Source organism: Rhinolophus sinicus, chromosome 5 (assembly GCF_057876585.1).
Source record: "Rhinolophus sinicus isolate RSI-liver-muscle chromosome 5, RSI-T2T, whole genome shotgun sequence".
In the NCBI taxonomy this organism is placed as follows: Eukaryota; Metazoa; Chordata; class Mammalia; order Chiroptera; family Rhinolophidae; genus Rhinolophus; species Rhinolophus sinicus.
In genome coordinates this window covers 84,008,684-84,023,831 of record NC_142505.1, presented here as the reverse complement: position 1 = coordinate 84,023,831, position 15,148 = coordinate 84,008,684, and the positions used below count along the sequence as shown (strand labels likewise).

At 48.2% G+C, this 15,148-nt stretch overlaps 1 protein-coding gene across 1 annotated transcript in view; it reads right to left on the bottom strand.

The window, feature by feature from the left end:
* The window catches only part of ARHGAP26 (Rho GTPase activating protein 26), a 752,092-nt gene that overhangs the window by 420,955 nt on the left and 315,989 nt on the right, over nt 1–15,148 (bottom strand). The window contains exon 5 of the mRNA XM_074313709.2: nt 13,078–13,273. The gene's annotated coding sequence lies outside the window, so the exon portion shown is untranslated. The remainder of the gene's footprint in view (nt 1–13,077; nt 13,274–15,148) is intronic.

Sequence of the window (15,148 nt, the reverse complement as noted above, 5' to 3'; positions counted from 1 at the left end):
CTATTTATCATCAATCTATCAGTCTGTCTATCTATCTATCTATCCAACTATCATCTATCTATCTATCTATCTATCTATCTATCTATCTATCTATCTATCCATCCGTCCCCAAATTTAGAAGCAGAGGCCCAGACACTTGGCGAGCAGCCCCAGGTCCCTCCGTGCTGTAGAGCTTGGGGCGGGCATGCTCCCTACCAGCCAGAGGCGGTGCCACTGTGAGGTCAGTCTCCCTGAGACATGCATCCCTGCCCTTACCCCCTCCACCCGTGAGGTGCGTGTGGAGCTCCTGACCAAAAGCCAATCCCCAGGCTCGGTCTTTCTGCATCGGCTTTTTGTCCAGCTGCTGGAAACAAGCAAGGGCGGCCTGCCTATCCGTGGATGAGAACAATCACAGCGGCCTGCTCTGCAGGAGGAACAAGGTGTTCTGTCCTGCGAGGCCGCAGGGCAATGGAAGGGGGTATCGCTTTCCTCCAGAGGTTTGAGCTGGGATCATTTTCACCCTGAGCAGGTTACAACATGAAAGTGTTCTGGTAGAGTGAGCCGACTCTGACATCCTCCCCTCTCTCCGACACCTGCAAGAGGCACCCAAGGGGACAGAAACACGGCCTGATTCTATCCTTTTCCCAGCCTACCCCATTGCATGATATTAAGGGTGGTTTTCTTGCCTCAAAGACACAAAGACATCTCCCCAGAATACCTGGAGGCAGGTAAAGTGGCCAAATACCACTTGGAAAAAAATATAATCATTCGCACCCTCCTGGCACGGAACTGCAATCTGTTAGGCAATACTTCATTTTTTTCAGGATGGGGCTTCCTCTGCCTGCCCTAACCACTCCTCACTGCGCCCCTCCCCGCCTCCCCCTGCAACGTGCCTCCAGTGCAGGTCTACCTTCTAGCGTCATTCCTGGGATTGAGGAAAGGCCCAGGAAAAGGAGTGCATAGAGAAGCACGTGAGATTTAGCCATTTCATTCTTGGGAAGTAAGGGCAGGATGAGGAATATAGTTTGAAAAGAGGAGCCTGGAGAGGTTAAGCTCTAGACAAAGGAGTGACCGCAATGGTGGCAGTTCAATCCACAGAGGCAGGACGGGAACACAGCTAGAATCCCTTCCCATCACCAGACAAGTCTTTGACGGGGGCCTTAACCCCGTGAAACCCTGCCTGTCAAGAGACCTTCTGCGTTCTAGGTTTTTCAAGCCTGACCAGTTAATCCTAGATGAGACTCTCCAAGGAGGACATATCTGCCCCACCTTGTCTCTGCTCGCCTCTGCACAATTCCATGCCCTACCACTTGTCATTCTTGAGACCAGGTCTGCACCCAGGGCCAGTGAGAGGAGTGGGGGGTGTCCCAGGAGGGGCATCTGGTTGGGGTCCTAGGGCAGAGGGCCCTCAAATTCAGACACTTGGTGGTTCTGAGCATTTACATATTCTCAGCAGGCTCAGAGAACTGTTCTCAGGACTCAGGGCATTTGCAGACTGGGTACCATGACAAGGCTGCTTGGCTCTCCAGCAGCTGCCAGGAGATGGGGAGGAGCTGGCTTTCCAGAGCTGCTCCCAGCAATGCCTGAGCATGGTGGCATCCCAGGGCGGGATCCCTCTAACTCTGGTTAAGGACTCTCCACTGGCCTAGTTGAAACATTCTTGTAACCATGCTACAGTCTGAGACTTTTCCTAACCAATCGTCCTTCCTTCAGTCTGAAGACTCTCCCTGCCTAGTCCTGCTCCCTCCCTCTTTCACAAATCTCTTGCACTTTATCGCTACTTGACATCTGCTTCTCAGAAAACCCAAATTAGGACAGGAATGGTTGGAGAGAGCAGACAGAAGGATGGGGTTTGGGGACTGCCTTGCTTACCACCTGGAAAGCAAAGAGGACACCATTTTGCGTAGACTGTGGGGCACAGAGTCCTGGCACAGGTGGCAGCCTAACTGCTGAAGTTTGGCTGGTGGTGGCCTGGGGAAGCATCCTGGTGGAAGGGAACAGCCTGACAGGTAGGGGGACTCACATTGGGTCGGTGGGCGTGTCTCTATCTCCAACAGGGTTAGGTAAGGTGTCTTGAAGCCCTGCCACAGAGGAGAAACTGAGGGTCCTTAACAAAGAGTTCATGGCTAAGTGTGAGAACCAAAGGGCTTATTTGGTACTTTACAAAGAGACCCTTATTTCCTGCAGTAGAAAAGCTAACATAGCTGAGGAACAGAAGCAGGACTTAATTGTTAAGTGTTTCAAAGGTCTGGAGACATTTAAAAGCTCAGCCTAAACTGGCTGCTATGCTAAGGTCAGAACCCTGGTTGGAATGTGAGATAGGGACACCTGGCTAGAACAAGCTCTGGGCTTGTTCATGGTCATGCCCTCGTGAGGCGACTGCAGGGTAGCCCACCTCTTTCTAGTAAGAGTTAGTGCCTCCCCAAGCTGGATGCTGCTGCAGAGGTCTCTCTCCCACAAGGCTTCTCAGAAACTGCCCTCACCTTCCAATAAGTAGGATTGAGTTCCAGGACATGCTGGGCCTGATAAGGGAGGAAAGAGATTGTACAATGAGAGCTGCAGGAACTAACTAGCATGTATCAACAGGAGCCAGAGAAGTACTGTGAGGATTAGATTCGAGGGCTCTTGATCAAGAAGTAAGAACATAAGACTCAAATACTTTGACTTGGAGGCATTTTCTTGAGACATGGGATTTAACACCCTATCAAGGACCCCAGGGGTTCAGGGAAACTTGCTGCTAGGGTAGCTATGGTAGGCAGTGTCCAAAATGGCCCTCAGTAATCCCTGCCACCTGGTAGTCATGCCTTTGTGTAATCCCTTCCCCCCGAGTACAGGCTGGGCCTATGGACTCACTTCTATGAAGTAAAACATGGCAGAAGAGATGGGATGTCACTTCCATGATTAGACTGACTTTAATTGTAGGCTCTTCCTCCCCTTTTGGCACATTCTCTGTTTCTGGCATGCTGTCTCTCTCTTCCTCTCACCGAGCCCAGCCTCCATGTAAAGAAGTCCAGACTGTCTTGCTGGAGAAGCCACAGGGAAGAGAGAGGCCACGTGGAGCAAAACGGAAGCATCCCAACCGTCCCTAACTGCCAGCGAGTGAGCCTTCTTAGAAGCAGACCCTCCAGCCTCAATCAAGGCTTCAGACAATGCAGCCCTGGCTGACATCTTGATGGCAACCTCACGAGAGTTCCTAAGCCAGAACCATGTAGCTAAGCCACTTCCAAGCTGACCCACAGAAACCAAGCGGACCCATAGAAACTATGAGATAATGTATGTTGTTTTAAGCCACCAGCTTTTGGGAATGTGTTCCACGGGAATAGACAAACAAATCCAACAGCTGTTAGAAGCCCGGAGAAAGTGATGGCCTGTGCTGAACAAAATGGAAATGCCTGATTTGTTTTGAAAGACAGTAGAGAAAGGAATAAAGAAGCTATAGGAAGTGAAAATGCTGGAGTGGATACATTACAAGAGGCCAGGGGACCTTAGGATACTGTCCCATGAGAGGGCCTAGAGGACACACCATTAACTAAAGGCCATCAAGACCTTACTAACTTAGCGTCACTAAGGAGTTCTCTCCTCTGCAGGCCAGAGAGGTAGTCACAGAGCTGGACTTGTTACTATCCACGGGGATGACCCCCCATTCTCAAGTAACAGAGGCCAGGCGGCAATCATCAGAATGCAGCTCTGGTGGCTTTTATCAAAACAACTGTCAAGTTTTGAGGGGCAGCTAAGGGAGACTGACCTGCAGGGAGCAGTGGAGATTGTTAATAGAGCACGACATTCCTAGGAGCAAAAGAGATGGGCAGTGCACATGGTGATGTTTGACGTCTATAATGAGAGAGAGCGAGAGAGAAGAGGAGGAAAGAAAAAGCAACAGTGGAAGAGCAGAAGACTGAGGGCAATTGGCCCAATACAAAGTCATGGCCCTGCTCAATTCCTGCATGAAGTCAATTTTCAGATCCAGAACCTGTTACCTGAAGGGGTAGAAGGTCCTTAAGAGAAAGGATCCATCTTAAGAGAAAGGTCCTTGGCCTTTGGCATAAGAGCTACCATAGTGGAGAAGGTCAAATGGAAGCCTCCAAAACCGCCCGCTCCTTCCTGGCCAATATTGTAAATGAAAAATATTGTGCCCTGAAGGGATGGAGAAGTGTCACCATTAAAAATCTAAATGATGCAAGGGTGGTGGTCCTTCGCGTATCTTCATTTAACTCGCCAGTCAGACCCCTGCAGAGACCAGAGGATTGAGAAAATGACTGTAGACGGTTGCAGCTCAACCACGCAGTAGCCCAATCGCAGCTGTTGTGCTTGAGGTGGCATTTTTGCTACAGAAGATTAATAAGGCCTAAGGTACATGGTATGTGGCTCTCTATTCAGTGAATGTGTTTCCTATTTTTATTAGAAAAGAGGATCAGGAAACAGTTCACATGATCATGAAACTGACGACATTTATTTACAATTTTACTTCCATGCTCGTTTAACTCTCTCACCTTCTGTCCTAACACAGTCCGAAGCGATCTGGACCACCTGCACTTCCCACAGAACATCACACTGATGCATGATCTTGACGGCATCAGGCTGATCAGACAGGAAAAGCAAGAGGAGGCCCCACACTGGAAGCCTTGATAAGACAAGTGCACGCCACAGGGTGGGACACGAGTGCTATGCAGGTTCAGGAACCAGCCACAGCCACCTCTTTAGGAGTCCAAGGGTCAGAGGTAAACCAGAATATCCCCTCCAAAGTAAAAGACAAATTGTTGAAAGACCCCGTGGGAGAATCAGGATGCCATCCCAGGATTCTAGATCATGACCACGCAATGTGCAGCAGATAAGCATTCCCCTTCAGAGAAACAACTCCTGATGTGTTACTGGGCCCTGGTAGAGAAAGAACATTTGACCATTGGACACAAAGTGATCGTGTGTCTGCAACTGCCTGGTATGAGCTGGGTTTTCAGTCAGATCCACCAAGTCGTAGAACTGGGTGGGCCCAGCAGCAGTATGTTGTTAGTTGGACATGGTGTATTTGCGATCAGTCTGCATTGATGGAATGTCCAGACTCCTAGGTCACCTATCACAGTTGCACAAGCATCCCTGCCCAGCTTGCACCTATGCCATGTTGGGTGTCCTTAAGACCATCTAAAGGAAGAGGAGGGAGCCCTAGCTTGCTTTATAGATAGGTTTGCCTAGTTGCTGGGTGCGAGGCAAAAATGGATAGTGGCTGAGTTATAGCCACATTCAAGGGTGGTCTTGGATGAGATGGGGACAGAAAATCTTTCCAATTGATGGAGTAAGTGATGCATGTGGTGATACATTCTGTGTGAAAGGGAAGGTGGTCTGAGATGAGAATATACAGGGTTTTACCGAGGGCAGAGGCTATAAGGTCATGTGATTAGGGGCCCGGGGGGAAGAGGGCTCCTCACTTAAATGGGCAAGGCCCCTGGAGTCTGCACGGCCTTGGAGAGAATTGAGACAGAGGACCAGAACTGCACTTCCTAAAAAAAGAAGAAGAATTTTGAATTTTTCGTTGCCACCCTGGAAAGGGAGCGGGGTCTGGTCTGTCTTAGTCTCCTTTGTTGATATCTTCTCATATGTTGGGCCTATGAATGACGGCCAACCTTGCATTCAGTCCTTGGATACTACCATTCTTATTAAACCAACTTCCTAATGGTTCTAATGGAGTCTTGTGGCTTAAAATAACATCTACCGGTATACGCTGATGGCTCTCAAATTTATACGTCAGTTCATTAAGATCAAAAACTTTTGTGCTTCAAAGAACATCAGGAAAAAGGAAAAGAAAACCCACAGAATAGAGAATCATATTACACAGGGACTCGTATCCAGAATGTATAAAGAACTCTTAGAACTCAGCGATAGAAAGACAGCCCCATTAAAAATAGGCAGAGAATTCAAATAGACATAGTTCTAAAAATGACATACAAGTGGCAAGAAGCACATGAAAAATGCTCAATATCATTAGTCTTCCAGGAAATGCAAATCAAAACTGCCCTGAGAGGCTCACACCCACTCAAACGGCCATTATAAAAAAGACAGAGAATAACAAGTACAGGAAAGGATGTGGAGGAATTAGAATTCTCATACATTGCTGGTGGGACTGGAAAATGGTGCAGCTGCTTTACAAAACAGTTTTGACGTTCCTCAAAATATTCAACATAGAGTTAGTTACCCTATGACCTAGCATTCCACTCCTAAGTATATACTCAAAACAACTGAAAACATGGGTTCCCACAAAACCTGTGCATGACTGTTCACAGCAGCATTATTCATAATAGAGACAAAGCAGAAACAACCCAAATATCTACCAACTGATGCAATAAATAAACAAAATAAGGCATAGCCATACAATGGAATATTATTCAGTCCTAAAAAGGAATGAAGTACTGATACTCATGGATGGACCCTGAAAACGTTATGCTCAGTGAAAAAAGCCAGAGGCAAAAAGGCCACGTATTGTATGATTCTGTTTTTATGAAATATCCGGAACAGGCAAATCCATAGAGAGAGAAAGATTAGTTGTTGCAAAGGGCTTGAGGGGAGGTAGGAATGGGGAGTGACTGCTAATGGGGATGAGATTTCTTTTTGAAAAGGTTCTGGAATTAGATAGTGGTGATGGGTGCAAAACCCTGTGAACATACTAAAATCTACCAAATTGTACACTTTTAGAAGGCTGAATTGCATGGTATGTGAATATTATCTCAAAGTTGTTATGAAAAAGAAACCATAAAACTGCCAAAGGATAATTATGTTGGTAAACCCTGACCTCTCCCCTAAACTCCAAGCTGGTGTTTGGCCTATTGGCCACTTGACATTTCCTCTTGGATGTGTAACTTGCATCTCAAACTTCACATGCCCCAAACTGAACTCCTTGATCTCAGCGTCTCCCCAGCTTTGGTCCTCCCATAGCTTCCCCCCGCTCCATAAATGCCAACCCCATGCTTCCAGTTGCTCAGGCCAAAAAAATTTGGAGCCATCCTTGACTTCTCTTTTTTCACACCCTCCACCCAATCCATCCGTGAATCCTACTCTACCTTGAAGATATTTGAGGAATCTGACTGCTTCTCACACTTTCACATCTATCCCTCTAGACGAAGCCACCAGCATCTCTTGCCAGCCCCCTAACTGGTCTCCATCTTGCCTCATTATGGGCTGAATTATTCCCCCCAAATTTATATGTTGACGCTCTAACCCCCAGGATCTCAGAATAGGATGACCATGTTGGGCGATAGGGCACTGAAAGAGGTGATTCAGGTAAAATGACGTCATTAGGGTGGGGCTTAATCAATCCAATCTGACTGGTGTCCTTACCAGACGAGGACATTTGGACACAAAAAGAGATACCAAGGATGCATGTGCACAGAGAAAAGACCACATGAGGACGCATGGAGAAGGCAGCCATCTGCAAACCAAGGAGAGAGGCCTCTGAACAAACTCAACCTGCCAACATCTTGACTTCTGGACTCCAGAACTGTGAGAAAATAAATGTCTGTTGTTTAGCCACCCATCTGTGATATTTTGTGATGGTAGCCCTGGAAAACGAGCAAACCACCACCACCACCCCAAACACACACACCCAGCCTCCGTCCCACACAGTAGCCAGAGTAATCTTTTGAAATCATATCGCCTCTTTGCTCAACACTCATATGCTGCTCATTTCACTCAGCGTAAGAGTCAAAGTCATCACATGGTCTGTTAGGTCCCGTTCTCTTCCCGACCTCGTCTCCTCCCCAGGGCTGCCATGCTGCACCATTCCCAAGGGCACCCACGCCCTCCCCCACTTCCCTCCTCACTGTGCTCAAGTCTGCTGACCTCTTAGATGTTCCTCAGACACACCAACTGCCCTCGCGCTCCATGGGCTTTGCACATGCTGCCCTTTGTGCCTAAAACTCTCTTCCCCCCACATCCACACAGCTCGCTGTTTCCCTCTTCAGGTTGCGGCTCAAACATCACTCCCTGAGAGGACCTCCCTAACTGTCTATCTACAATAGATATACCCCTGTACACTGTTTCATTTTTATTTGAGCACTTAGCATCAGCGGATGTATTATCATCCTCCTTTGTTTACTTGTATACTGTTTAGCTCCCTCAACTAGAAAGTAAGTTCCATGACAACGGGGACTTCATTTTGTTCATATGGGTCGATCCTTAGTGCCTGGGACAATGCCTGGCACATAGTAGAAACTCAATAAATGTAGTTTTGTGGTATTTTGTGGTTTTCGTTTTTTTAATGAAGGAAAGGGTGAAGGTATGGAGACTATTTGGGTTACCTTTAAGATCAATCACTTCTTTTCTTGCTAAAAATCTCAGAACCAAATCTGTGTACTGTCTTTAATCAGAAAACCAAAGAATTTATGCAAAAACTTCAACCTGATGTTGTCTGTTTCCCCTCCTATGTCTTCTCTTTGCTTCTATCCCTCTGATTGAGATACACGGTGTGCGTTTTGGTAAGCTGTCTTAAGTTTTGCAATGATATGGAGTATCATGAAATGAGCTTAAAAACAAATTTTTTTCAGTGCCCGTTTCTGGCCTTCCAGGATGGCTGTTTGATCGCTGCCCGGCGTGGGGCTGGAGGAGGACACTTGGAGGGCTCCCAGTCCATATCACTGGATGGACAGAGTTCCCCTCATGCCAGGAGTTTGTGGGGGAATTCTTCAGAAAACCTATGACCTCTCCCAGGGATCATCAGCTGCAGCCAGAGAAAAGACACCCACGTGAAGGCCTCATGGTCAAAGAATATGGAAAACCTGTGCTTTGGGGAGGAAAGTGCATCTTCTCAGTCTATGAAATGCGGGGCCCAAAGAGAGCTTTGAAATTTGCCTGCCCCCATAGGCACCAGGCCGGTTTGTAGGTTAACTGCCTGGGTGCTCGAGAATGCAGAAACAGAGAGGCCATTGTCTGGCCAGCCGGGTTCCTAGAGAATTGGCTCTGCACTGGCTCCCCAGGGATTCACACTGCTCATGCTGACCACCGCGAGAGGGGACACAGGACAGCAAAGGCTCCATGGGGCCGGCAGCAGAGCCTGCCCTGAAACACTGCACAGACCCGTGGACTGCGCCTCTCAGCTGGAAGTCTGATCTTGCAGGCTGAGGCTGGGGCCAGGCATCTGACAGCTGGGGTCCAAGTTTCCAATGCCAGGAGGAGTAAAGAGCCATGCACGTTTAGAAGCAGCAGCCTCTCCTCTGGGAGGAGGTTGCTAACTACAACTAGCCCCTTCATCAAAGAACAGTTTTCACCCACTCCCTTGCACCCTCCAAAGCTTTCCCACAGTCAAGGTGAGGAGCCTGGTATTTTTCCATCACAATTTCTTGGCCTCAGATTCAACGTGGCCTCAGGTTACATCACTTTTCTACTTTCTTTACTTCTTTGTGTTTGTTGGCCAACATTTTATTGGTTGCTGAGGGAAGTCTAGTTGAGTCAGGTAAAGAAAAATCTAGGGCCTGCGAGATGGAAATTCAAGCTTAATTGCTGCAGATCAGAGGCTTCCAAAGTGTCATGGTGTGTCAGAACCACTTATGCAACCATTCCCAAACATAAATGTGTTCCAGAATCGCTGAGGAACTTGTGGCTTGGGCCACCTGTTAAAATTAAGTCGTCCACACCCAAAGCTGCCTAGTTAGTGAGTCTGGGGTGGGGCCAAGGAACCTGCATTTTTAAACAAGCTCCCCAGGTGATTGGATGCAGGCAGCCTGAAGGCCTCACTGAGAAAGAAATCCTGAGAAGCTGGTTAACGATACAGGTTTCTAGGTCTGGCCATGCAGCTACTGATTCAGAATAGGTAGCCCTGTGTGTTTCTTACCCCACACAGGAATCTGGACACAGCTAAGTTTGAGACCCACTGCCACAGAAATGATTTCATTTAAAAAAAATAATAATCAACCAGATGTTCACTTTGGAGGTCCCTTCCTCCAGAAGATTTCATCACTGCCTCAAAGTCAAGGCACTTGTTTAGCTGCTGACACAGAAACCCCGGTGAAAAACCCGCATGTACCCCAGCAGCTGAGATCCTTAAACAAAATGACTGCCTATACGGAAAGCACGATTGTAATCATTTTACACAGCTTTTCTCTCTTTTCCTGTGCCCAGTGGGAATCCCCGCGGTTACCTGGAACTACCCACCTGGCTGGGAGAGTCTCCAGCCCCATGTTATTTAGGAGCAAGGGCAGCAGCTGTATCTGCCAATCACTGGGAGCCAGCATGGCTGGCACACATCCTGAACGCCTGCGTAATGCCCCCAGATGGGCTCCTTTGTGCCAGGTGCCACGCTGCTGCAACTGCCCGGGAGAGAGCGTTCCGTCGGCAGGACTGTCTGCACCTGCATGGAGTGACGGAACCTGCAGGAATACTAGCTGCGCCTGAGTGCAGACAAACCCTTTGAGGAAAATCAGCAGCCTCAGCACCAAATTATGGCTGATTCGTCTGCAGGATCCGTCATCACACTTGCCTGTTGGGCAGGCTGCTCCTCAGGGGGACCAGATGGCTTCATTTGGAGTTTATGATAAAGCTGAAACCTCATTCAAGTGAATGTAACCCTTATTTCCCAGTCCTCAAAAGACGAGTGGAATCATGGGCCAGTCTCAAGCTTAAGCTCCTGCCCTCCTCACTCACCTCCAGTGGGTATCATGGGGGTCACTTATGCCATTGCTCTCTTTCATTCTTTCAACAAACATTTACCAAGTGTCTACAACAATAACAATAACTCACATTGCCTGAGTGATTGCCCTGGGCCAGGCATGTTATACAGTACTCACTGAGCTTAACGAGTGGGAGACTCCATCTTACAGGTGAGAAAACTGAGAAGAGGCAAAGGGGCATGCCTAAGGTCCTACAGGCAGTAAGAGGTAGACCAGCCGGCCAGACGTCAATCCTTTCCATGTGCTGGCTGAGGCAATGCCCTCTTCCTGCCTTTCAGTGATTCAGCTCACCCACTTACTGTACAAACAAGCCTTTATCCTCCCATGGGAACTGCCCCTCAGCCTCTCGACCCTGATACCTCTGCACTGGCTCTTCTTCCTACCTCTTAGCCTTCTCGGGTAGATTCGACCCTGCTGTCCCCTGACCCTTCTTGATGCTTATCCCCCCTCTCCTGATCTTCCCTGTACCCTCTGGCTCTTCCAGGGGTTGGCCTCTTGAACCTTGGTGCTCTTTGGAGTTCTTTGACACGCAGCCCCCATGACATTGCTCCCCAGACGTCGTCCCTGACCCACCCCTTCCTCAAGTTCAGGACTCCACTGTGAGATTTCATTGCATACTGCAGATGCCGTTATCCCAGCATGGGATTCCATAGCACATTGACATTTTGCATTTCTCTTTGCCAATATCCCCTATTAAAAGTTTCATGAAGTTGGTTGGACAACTGGTGTCCCACAGTGCATGGGACCTTGTGGGTAGTCAGTTAATGCTTGTCCAACGGACCAGAACAGACTAACACAACTTATGTACCCAAGGCTTGGAGAGTAAAAAAGTGAACCAGCTATTTTAACACAAGAAGATGAATGCAACCTTATGAATACCGCGCCTGCTTGGAAGAGGAAAAAACATGACTGACATATGAACCACACAGGAAAGGATAAAACACACCGGTTAAATGCATGACTCAGAAACCTGGGTTTGAGCCCTGGCTCCCATTTACCGTGTGATCTGTAGCAAGTTATTTTACCTCTCTGAGCCTTAGTTCTATGAAAGGGGAATGACTAATCTTATAGGGTTGTCTGAGAATTAAATGGGAGAATCCATGTGAGGGTTTAAAACAGTACACTGTTCATGTTCAGTGAATGTTATATTTATTTTGTGCTTACAGTAAATGGATTTGATAGACAAGAGTGAGGAAAGAAACTAAGAAGAAACAATAGCAATAGTATTTTAGGAGTATGGTACAAACCCGCAGGTCGGATAAAAAATGCAGGTCAGAGTGACCGGCCAGAGGCCCAGATTTTTAAAATGTTAATTAGCTGCCACATTTAAAAATGAAGACATTTAACATTAAGGAAAAAGAAATCAGAGTTCTGAGTTCTCTTGAGAAACTGGGAGATTTGGCACCCCTGGGCTTCTATTTTCCTACGGCAACAATTGTCCGAATCTGTGTCGTCACTGCCCACGTAAGAGTGGACACATGCTTTCCAGCTCCCCACAGCCACCCTCCCTACCGCTTCTTACCCGGCCTACTTCACACGCAGGTGTTTGAGTTTGTGACCCCTGTCATAGACGATGCCTTCTCAATACCAATATAACCTATTTTTACGTGCAGCTCTCCTCTGCTCAAGAACCTAGTATACCTCCCTGGTACTTCCAGCATCGAACTCAGATTTTAACTGTCACCCTGTCAATCTGGGGACCCATCGAGCCTCACTTCCCATGACTCCCCATCATATCCTCCATCCCAACAGACTGCCCTCACACTCCAGCTCCTCCCTGCTGTGGGGCTGGGATGCCCTCTCCTTCCCTTCTGCTCACCTGAAGCCCCCCCATGGGCCAAGGCTTACTCAGGAACAAACATGCTCCGGAGCTTCTCCCACAGTCTGCAGCCCACAGAGCAGTCTCCCTTCCCCAGGCTTGCACCGCACTAGGGAGCAACAATTATTCAAGCGCGCTTGGGGGTTCTCAGTCTTTTCCATGAACAGAAATCTGTCCTTTTCCACTCAATTGTTTCTTTTCCTCCTGTTCTCTGGGGTCTCCGTGTTTTGCTAGATCTGTCCTTGGACTTTTGTGATTTAAAACAAAACCGGAACGGGATGTGGGGAAATACGACAAGAGATACGGGAAGTTAGGGAAAAAGGAAAAGAAACCTAGGGCAGAGCTAAGGTGGGCTGTTGAGCGGGAAGGAGAAGAGGGGGAGCCTGGAGCAGCAGGTGGGTGTGAGAGAATAGAAGAGCACAGACGGGAAGGGAATGTCGCAGTGTGTATGCCTCCATTCTGCTTCCACATGGAGTCAGGGCTACACCATTTGAGGTCCCTTGGGCTCTGTCCCCTGTGGCACTCCCACCTTCTACAGTAGCCTGGAAGCTGGTGAGGGCTGACACCTTACTTGGTGTGCCTTTATGTCCCTCTGAGCCCAGGGACTGCACAGGTTCATGTAGAATGACTGACCTCAGTGTCCTCAGGTGTTCTCAGGTAAGTGACCTGATGAAGATGCTGGGCACCAAGACGTGGGCTCTTAGATTTCACCTCTTGGCAGAAGCGTGAGGAGATCCAATAGCAACATGGTTTTGCGTCCCGGCCAATAACCAGGAAGATGCTCTGGACGAGAGAGTGGTGGTTCTCGAGCTTGAGTCTCCATCGTCACCTGGAGGGGGTGGGAGGAGGAGAAGGCTCTTGTTAGAACAGAGCTCGCTGGGCCCCACGCCCAGCGCTTCTGATGCAGCTGGTCTAGGATGGGGTCCAGGAACCGGCTTTTCTAACAACCTCCCAGGTGATGCTGCTGCTGATGGATGATGGATGTCACACATTGAGAAACCCGGGTCTAGAGGTCAGGGCTGAGGCCTAACCCCAAAGCCACATCCCTCAGACGCTTTACAGGGAAAAAAAATAATAATAATAATGTCCACTCCCCCGTCCTTCACTATCTGACAGGTCACTTACCCTTCAGTGCTTTCACAGCGACCATAGGTGCCCATGGAGAAGCGGAGGGTGCCCTCTGTGGCTCAGATGGAAAATTACCTGAACTGTGATGTACTCATTCCTACTCTGAACAAGGTTTGCTGAACTAATTTAAATGCATCTGCCTGACAGAAGAGCCAGGAAAACGTGAGACGTGCATCCTCACCAGGCTGGTCTACACGTAGAGGAGGGGCCAGCGGTCCATTCCGGTGTGTGATGGGTCAAACGCTTGGCCCAAAGGGGCCAGGGACCGCAGACATGATTTACTCTCGTGATTTGGGGATTGTATGGGTTCAGAAGTATTTTAGAAGAATAGTCCAAACTGGATTATTCACTAAATTCTCTGTTGAAGAATATGGTTTTGTAACATAAGTTAGAACTGAACAATTTCAAAATCCTAGAAGCACTTATGTGACTAAGAAGGAACCCTGAAAGACTTTGAACCATGTTTCCCCCCCTAATGTTCCTAAGATTAGAAAGCTGGCATTCACTGCGGCCTAGTGCAAAACCGCTCTAGCGCCCAGTTCCAGTTGATGTAGCTTGAGCATGCAATTTCTCAGGTTTAGCGGGTGTTACGACAAAATTATAGGATTTGCTGCCACCTACTGCTCAGACCTGGAATGTGCAGGAGTTGGTCGCTAGGAAACTGCCCGCGAGGCTGGCTTGAATGAATTAGAGTCACCCCTTATTAAACCGTAGATTTCCGAGCTCCACCTCCAGAGGTTTTGATTCAGCAAGACTGGGGTGGGGCCTAGGAATTTGCTTTTCTAATAACTTCCCGGGTGATGCTGATGGTGACGGTGGTGCTGCTTGGTAGGTGTGCCGCTTCAAAAGCACTGTGCTGTCCAAGGCACCTTCCTGGGTGGCATTTGTACTTCTCCTCGGGCTACGCATTTCTAGAACTTGATTAGTCAAAGTCCGTAAATAACCAAGAGCTTCTAATTCAGGGTTTCTCAACTTGGGCACTACTGATATTCTGACTTGGTAATTCTTTGGGGTGTGGTGGGAGAGGGGAAGCTGTCCTGTCCGTGGTAGGATGCGTAGTAGCATTCCTGGCCTCTACCCACTAGATGTCAGTGGCAGCCTCCTCCCCCAGGATTGGACAATCAAACATGTCTCAGGCACCATCAGACGGCCCTGGGAGGCAAAACCACTGAGAACTGCCCCACAAGGTGGGCAGATTTTCTTCTCTTACGGGTAGACTGTGAAGGCACCTCAAGCACTGCCTTAAATACATACCGATACTGACACAGAGTAAACTCTTGGCTCTTTGGGTTTAAATAATAACAGAAAAAACAGCTTCCATTTGTTGAATACCTATTACGTGCAAGGCACTCTGCTAACACTGTTTAACTAATTCTCACAATTCTGACGAGGAAACTGAAGCTTCAATGGGTTAAATAACTTGTCCAAGGTCATGGTTAATATCAGTTGGGTCTGGGTGGGGCAAGGGGAGTGTGGGCCCCTCTGGACCCGAGCAGTCCAATAACAATATAAAGCAATTCACAAATATGAGCCTTGTGTGTAACTTTACATTCTCTAGAAGCCATATTTACAAAGT